This window comes from Delphinus delphis, chromosome 2, assembly GCF_949987515.2.
Source record: "Delphinus delphis chromosome 2, mDelDel1.2, whole genome shotgun sequence".
NCBI lineage: Eukaryota > Metazoa > Chordata > Mammalia > Artiodactyla > Delphinidae > Delphinus > Delphinus delphis.
In genome coordinates this window covers 4,406,755-4,414,875 of record NC_082684.1, presented here as the reverse complement: position 1 = coordinate 4,414,875, position 8,121 = coordinate 4,406,755, and the positions used below count along the sequence as shown (strand labels likewise).

Here is an 8,121-nt window from a genome sequence, read left to right as displayed (position 1 = left end):
TAGGTCCATCAATGTTGCTGCAAATGGCATTATTTCATTCCTTTTTATGGCTGAGTAATATTCCATTTATATATATATATACACACACACATATACCACATCTTCTTTATCCAGTCTTCTGTCAATGGACATTTAGGTTGCTTCCATGTCTTGGCTATTGTAAATAGTGCTACTATGAACATTGGGGTGCATGTATCTTTTCAAATTATGGTTTTCTCTGGGCATAAGCTCAAGAGTGGGACTGCTAGATCATATGATAGCTCTATTTTTTGTTTTTTTAAGGAAACTCCATGCTGTGGTTTTAATCCGTAGTTCATATATGATACAAATGTTGAGCCTATTTTTCTGTTTATTTGCCATCTATATGTCTTCCTTGGTGAAGTGTATATTCAAGTATTTTGTGCACTTTAAAAATTCGTTGTTTTATTTTTTAACATCTTTATTGGAGTATAATTGCTTTACAATGGTGTGTTAGTTTCTGCTTTATAACAAAGTGAATCAGCTATACATATACATATATCCGCATATATCCTCCCTCTTGTGTCTCTCTCCCACCCTCCCTATCCCACCCCTCTAGGTGGTCACAAAGCACTGAGCTGATCTCCCTGTGCTATGTGGCTGTATTTGATAGTATATATAAGTCCATGCCAATCTCTCACTTCATCCCACCTTACCCTTCCCCCTCCCCGTGTCCGCAAGTCCATTCTTTATGTCTGCATCTTTATTCCTGTCCTGTCCCTAGGTTCTTCAGAACCTTTTTTTTTTTTTTTTTAGATTCCATATGTGTGTGTTAGCATACAGTATTTGTTTTCCTCTTTCTGACTTACTTCACTCTGTATGACAGACTCTAAGTCCATCCACCTCACTACAAATAACTCAATTTCGTTCCTTTTTATGGCTGAATAATATTCCATTGTATATATGCGCCACATCTTTATCCATTCATCTGTCGATGGACAATTAGGTTGCTTCCACATCCTGGCTATTGTAAATAGAGCTGCAATGGACATTGTGGTACATGACTCTTTTTGAATTATGGTTTTCTCAGGGTATATGCCCCATAGTGGGATTGCTGGGTCGTATGGTAGTTCTATTTTTAGTTTTTTAAGGAACTTCCATACTGTTCTCCATAGTGGCTGTATCAATTTACGTTCCCACCAATAGTGCAAGAGGGTTCTCTTTTCTCCACACCCTCTCCAGCATTTATTGTTGGTAGATTTTTTGATGATGGCCATTCTGACTGGTGTGAGGTGATACCTCACTGTAGTTTTGATTTGCATTTCTCTAATGATTAGTGATGTTGAGCATCCGTTCATGTGTTTGTTGGCAATCTGTATATCTTCTTTGGAGAAATGTCTACTTAGGTCTTCCACCCATTTTTGGATTGGGTTGTTTGTTCTTTTGCTATTGAGCTGTATGAGATGCTTGTAAATTTTGGAGATTAATCCTTTGTCAGTTGCTTCATTTGCAAATGTTTTCTCCCATTCTTACAGTTGCCTTTTCGTCTTGTTTATGGATTCCTTTGCTGTGCAAAAGCTTTTAAGTTTCATTAGGTCCCATTTGTTTATTTTTGTTTTTATTTCCATTTCTCTAGAAGGTGGGTCCAAAAGGATTTTGCTGTGATTTATGTCATAGAGTGTTCTGCCTATGTTTTCCTCTAAGAGTTTTAAAGTGTCTGGAGGTGGGTCAAAAAAGATCTTGCTGTGATTTATATCATAGAGTGTTCTGCCTATGTTTTCCTCTAACAGTTTTTATAGAGTCTGGCCTTACATTTAGGTCTTTAATCCATTTTGAGTTTATTTTTGTGTATGGTGTTAGGGAGTGTTCTAATTTCATTCTTTTACATGTAGCTGTCCAGTTTTCCCAGCACCACTTATTGAAGAGGCTGTCTAAAAATATGGAACGCTTCACGAATTTGCGTGTCATCCTTTCACAAGGGCCATGTTAATCTTCTCTGTATTGTTCCAATTTTAGTATATGTGCTGCCCAAGCAAGCACAGGTTTTGTTTTTTTACTATTGAGTTTTGAACATTTTTGTATATTCTAGATACAAGTCCTTTGTCAGATATATGCTTTGAAAATATTTTCTCCTAATCTGTAATTTGTCCTTTCATTCTCTTAAGAGTGTCTTTTGAAGAGCAGTTTTCAATTTGGTGAAGCATAATTTATCAATTTGTTCTTTCGTGAATCACACTGTTAATATCATATCCAAGAAATCTTTGCCTAACTCAAGGTCACAAAAATATTCTCTTATATTTTCCTTTAGAAGATTTATGGTTTTAGGTTTTACATTTAGGTCTAAAACCTGTTTTGAATTAATTTTTGCATATGGTGCAAGTTACAGATCAAAGTCCAACTTCTGGGCTACTGGTACCCAATTGACCAAGCACCATTTGTTGAAAAGACCTCCATTTCCCCATTTTTGTACTCTTGTCAAAAATCAGTTTTGCAGTCCAATTTTAAACTCACTGTTCTGTTCCATTAAACTATTTGTCCATCTTTGGTCCCTATCATACTATAGCTTTTTTTTTACATAGTTACAAAACATTATTTCTTGTGATAGGGACTTTGAAGGTCTACTCTCTTAGCAGCTTTCCAATATGCAACACAGTATTATTAATTATAGTTACCATGCTCTACGTTATATCCCATTGACTTATTAATTTTATAACTGAAGATTGTACCTTTTGACCCCTTCACCCACTTTACCCACTCCTCCACCCCCACCTCTGGCAACCACCAGTCTATTCTCTGCATCTGTGAGCTTGGTTTTTGTTGATGTTTGTGTCGTTTGTTTGTTTTTAATTCCACATGTAAGGGAGATCATACAGTGTTTATATTTATCTGTCTGCTTTAATTCACTTAGCATAATGCCCTCAAGGTCCATCCATGTTGTCGTAAATTGCAAGATTTCATTCTTTTTTTATGGTTGAATAGTACTTCATTGTATATATACACCACATTTTTTCATCCATTCATCCAGCAATGGACACTTAGGTTGTTTCCACGTCTGGGCTATTGCAAATAATGCTGCAATGAACATGGGGTGGTGTATATATCTTTTCAAGTTAGTGTTTTTACATGATAGTTTTTTAATAAGTCTGGAAATCAGAGTTAACCTCCTAACTTTACTTTTATTTTTTCAAAGTTATTTTGGCCATGTTAGGTCCTATGCATTTTTATGTAAACTTTATAATTGGCTTTTCCATTTCTACCAAAAATAAAGCCTGTTGGGTTTTTTATTGTGATTGCATTAAATCTATAGATCGATTTGGGTCGATTTGCAATTTTAACAATACTTAGTTTTCTGATTCATGAACAAGAGACTTCTTCTCAATTGTTCACCTCAATGGTTTCCTGTCTCTCAGGGATCACTGTCCGTCTTTGCCTGATGTTGAGGGTCTTGAAAAACATTGTTTTATATGTTTGTCTTATTACTGTTGTTTCAGAGGAAAGAGTGCATTTGATCCCTGTTACTCCATCTTAGCTGGAGGTGGAAGTCCATTTCTATATAAATTTTAGAATCAGTTTATCAAATTCTATTAGAAAGCCTGCTGAGATATTGATTGAGATTATGTTGAATCTGTAGACCAATATGGGGAGAAGTGACATTTTAATAACATTGAGTCTCCGACTTATGACTATGGCACGGCTCCCCATGTATTTGCGTCTTCTTTAATTTACGAACACAATACATTTAATTTTTTATGTTTTATGTTCTTTTAAATGGTATTATGTTTAAATTTTATTTTTCAGTTGTTCTTGCTAGCATTTAGAAATAAATTTGATTTTTGTATACTCACCATTTATCTTGAAACTTTGCTAAATTAACTTATTACTTCTAGAATAAGGGGGTTTTGGGGTAGATTTTTAAAAGAGATTTTCATATACAGAATCATGTTCTCTGAGAATAAAGAAAGTTTACTTCTTTCTTTGTAATTTTTATATCTTTTACACTTCCCTTGCTTTATTGCAATTGCTATGACCTCCAGAACAATGTGGAATAGAAGTAGTAAGAGTGAAAATCTTTGCCTTATTTTTCATCTTGGGGGAGAAAGTTCAGGCTTTCACTATCAAGTGTGATATTAGCTATGGGTTTTTGGTTTTTTTTTGGTACATTTCCTTTTTTGTGGAAGTTTTCTAATATTACTAGTTCACTGAGAGTTTTTTTTTAATTTTTAAATCATAGGTAAACATTGAACATTATAAATGCTTTTTATGCATCTATCAGATAGATGATCATATCATTTTTCTCTTTAATTTGTTAATGGGATGACTTACCCTGAACTATTTTTTAAATTGTTAACTGAAATTTGCATTCCAGACATGAACTTAAGTTGGCCATTATGCATTATCATTTTATATACTGTTGGATTTGATTTGCTAATATTTTGAAAATTTTTGCCTCCAGTCCCTGAACAATATTGGTCTGTAATTTTCTGTTTCTTATAATATGCTTTTCAGATTTTGGTATCAGATGGTCCTCATAAAATGCATTGGGAAACGTTCATTCCTATTTTCTGAAAAACTTTGCCTAGCGTTGGTATTATTTCTTCCTTAAAAGTCTGATGAAATAAAAAATGAAGCCATCTGGGCCTGAAGTTTCGTGGGCCTTTAATTATAAATTCAAGTTCCATAATAAATAAATATAGGAATTTTCAGATTTTCTGTTTTTTCTTATCTTTAGTAAGTTGAGTTTTTCAAGGGAATTTTCCATTTCATATAAGTTGTTGAATAAATTTGCATAAATTTGCTCATGATGTTCCCTTATTATCTTAGTAGTGTCTGTAAAATAGTAGTGATGGTCTCTCTTTCATTCCTGATATTGAAGGTTTGATTTTTCTCTATTTTAAAAAATCAGTCTTGCTAGATTTGTATCCATTTATTAATGTTTTTAAAGAAGTGACTTTTGGGTTTCTTGGCTTTTTATATTGCTTGGCCATATTCTATGTAATCTACTTCCATGCTATCTTAACATAGAAGATAAGTCATTGATTTCAAATTTGTATTCTTTTTTTTTTTTTTTTTTTTTTTTTTTGCGGTACGCGGACCTCTCACTGCTGTGGCCTCTCCCGTTGCAGAGCAACAGGCTCCGGACGCGCAGGCTCAGCGGCCATGGCCCACAGGCACAGCCGCTCCGTGGCACGTGGGATCCTCCCAGACCGGGGCATGAACCCGTGTCCCCTGCATCAGCAGGCGGACTCCCAACCACTGCACCACCAGGGAAGCCCCTGTATTCTTTTTTAATATAAACATTTTACCCTACAATGTTCCTTTAAAATTGATTTAGCTGAGTCCCACATATCTTTTAAAATACTAATTTTAAGAATACTTTTAGATTTATAAAAATTTTAGAAAGACAGTACAAAGAGTTCCTGTACACTACATACCTAGCTTCCCTATTGTTAAGGGATGATGGTATGATGTAAGTATGCATACAGATATAAGACAGATTTGTCACACTAATGAACAAATACTGATACATTATTATTAACTAAAGTCCATACTTTATGTGGATTTCCTAAGTTTTTGCCAAATGCCCTTTTTTAGTTCCAGGATCCCATCCAGGGCACACGCAACATTTTGTCATCATGTCTTTTAAGGTTCCTCTGTGACCATTTTTCAGACTTCCCTTGTTTTTGATGATTTTGACAGTTTTGAGGACTACTGGTTAGGTATTTTGTAAATGTGTGTACCCCACGTATTTCGACATGTTGCATTTTCATCAAGTTTGAGATTTTTCTAATTTCTCTTGTCTTTTTTACCCACCCATTGGTTATTTAGAAGTGCATTGCTTCATATCCCCAAATTCGAAAATTTCTAGTTATCTTTTCTGTATTGATTTCTACTTTAATTCCATTGCAGTCAGAGAACTTACTCTTCATTAATTCTTCTGAAATACTATACTAAAATTTGCTTTATAACACAACATATGTTCTGTCTTGATGAAGTTTCATGGGCAAGAGGAAAGAATGTGTATTCTGCATTTGTTGGCTGTAATAGTCTATAAATGTCAGTTACATCAATATGGTGGAGAGTGTTATTCAAATGTCCTATATCTTACAGATTTTTGGTCTACTTGTTCCACAAATTTATGAAAGAGGAACATTATAGTCTCCAACGATAATTGTGGACATGTTATCTCTCCCTTTATTTCGTCAATTTTTGCTTCGTGTATTTTAAAGCTCTGTTTTAAGTTGCAAATGCATTTAGGATTAGTAAGTCTCCTTAATGAATTCATACTTCTAGTATGAAATGTCCCTCTTTAACACCAGGAGAATCCATTTACATCTAATGTAACTATGGGTATGGTCAGGTTTAAATAAACTATCTAGCTATTTGTTTTCTTTTTTAACATCTTTATTGGAGTATAATTGCTTTACAATGGTGTGTTAGTTTCTGCTTTATAACAAAGTGAATCAGTTATACATATACATATGTTCCCATATCTCTTCCCTCTTGCATCTCCCTCCCTCCCACCTTCCCTATCCCACCCCTCTAGGTGGTCACAAACCACCTTAACTATTTGTTTTCTATTTGTCCCTCTTGTCTTTTTTCTTTGTTCTCCTTTTCTGCCTTAATCAAGTATATTTAACAATCCATTCTATCTCCTATTTTGGATATTTAAGCATATTTCTTTGCATTATTCTTTTCATGGTTACTATAAGGATCACAACATGTAAGCACGTCTACCTTGAATGAATAATATACCCCTGAATATATAAGAATCTTATCACAGTATGTTATTTACCCCTCTCCCATTTTTTGTGCAATTGTATATATTTCATTACTACATGTAAGAAACTCCACATTACATTGCTGCATTGTTATAACAGCAATCACTTGTTTTAAAAAAATTAAGAAAAAATATAAAAAAAAAAGAAAAAAAGAAAAAATAGTCTCTTTATTTACTACATATTTACTATTTTCATTGATCTTCATGTTCTCTCCGACAGTCTATCTAGTAATATATCCCTTCATCATAAAGAATTTCCTTTAGCATTTCTTTTTCTTTCTTTCTTTCTTTTTATAATTTCTTATTTCAGCACTTCTTCATACTTCTTGTTTTTAAATAGCTTTATTGAAGTATAATTGATAGACAATAAGCTTCATACATTGATTATATAATGTGATGAGTTTATACACATGCATACACCTGTGAAACAATCACTATCATCAAGGTAATAGATCCATCACCTCCAAAAGTTCCCTTGTGCCCCTTTGTGTCTCTGTGTGTGTATGTGTGTGTGTGTTAAGAACTCTTAACCTGAGATTTTACAAAATCAAAATTTTAACAAAATTTAAAATTAAAAAATATTAAGAGCATAGTAAATTATTGTCCACTCTAGGCGTTATTCTGTACAGGAGATCTCTTGAACTAATTCATCTTGCATAACTGAAACTTTACAACCATTGAGCAACAACTGCCCTTTCCCCACTCCTCCAAGCCTGAATTCTGAAAACAGAAAGAGAAAAGTGACTCATCACATACAGGGGAGCTCCCATGAGCCTATCAGTATATTTCTCAGCAGAAACCTTGCAGGCCAGAAATGAGTGGGGTGATATATTCCCATATGAAAGAAAAAACTGCCAACCAAGAATACTGTATTTGGCAAAACTACCCTTCAGAAATGAAGGAAAAGATAAAGACTTCCCCAGACAAGCTAAAGCTGAGGTAGTTCATCTCCTAGACCTACCTTACAAGAAAAGCCAAAGGGAATTCTTCAAGTTGAAATGAAAGGATGTTAATTAGTTACATGAAAACACATGAAAGTATAAAACTTAACTAGAAAGGTAAGTATATAGACGAGCATAGTTGAAAAAATGAAAAGTTTTAGCAAAGAAATATTAAAAAATTCCTAATGAAAATTATAGAATGGGAAAATACAATAGCCAAATTAAGCATATCATTGGATGTGCTCAACAGCAGAATGGGAAGGACAGAAAGAAGAATCACTGAACTTGAAAAGAGAAAACAGATTTTAAAAATGAAGAGAGTTTCAGGGACCTGTGTGACTATAACATGAAGGTAACATTCATGTCATTGGAGTCCCAGAAGGAGAGGGGAAATAGTGTGGGTCTGGCTGAAAAACCCCCAAATTTGGCAAAAAAACCATAAAC

The 8,121-nt window shown here is 34.1% G+C and overlaps 1 non-coding gene across 1 annotated transcript; it reads right to left on the bottom strand.

Annotated features, from left to right (window-relative positions):
* Positions 1-1,891: 1,891 nt before the first annotated feature.
* Positions 1,892-1,998, bottom strand: LOC132421223 (U6 spliceosomal RNA). The gene has a single exon (XR_009518514.1). It is a non-coding gene; the product is annotated as a U6 spliceosomal RNA (small nuclear RNA).
* Between the last annotated feature and the right edge of the window lie 6,123 nt (positions 1,999-8,121).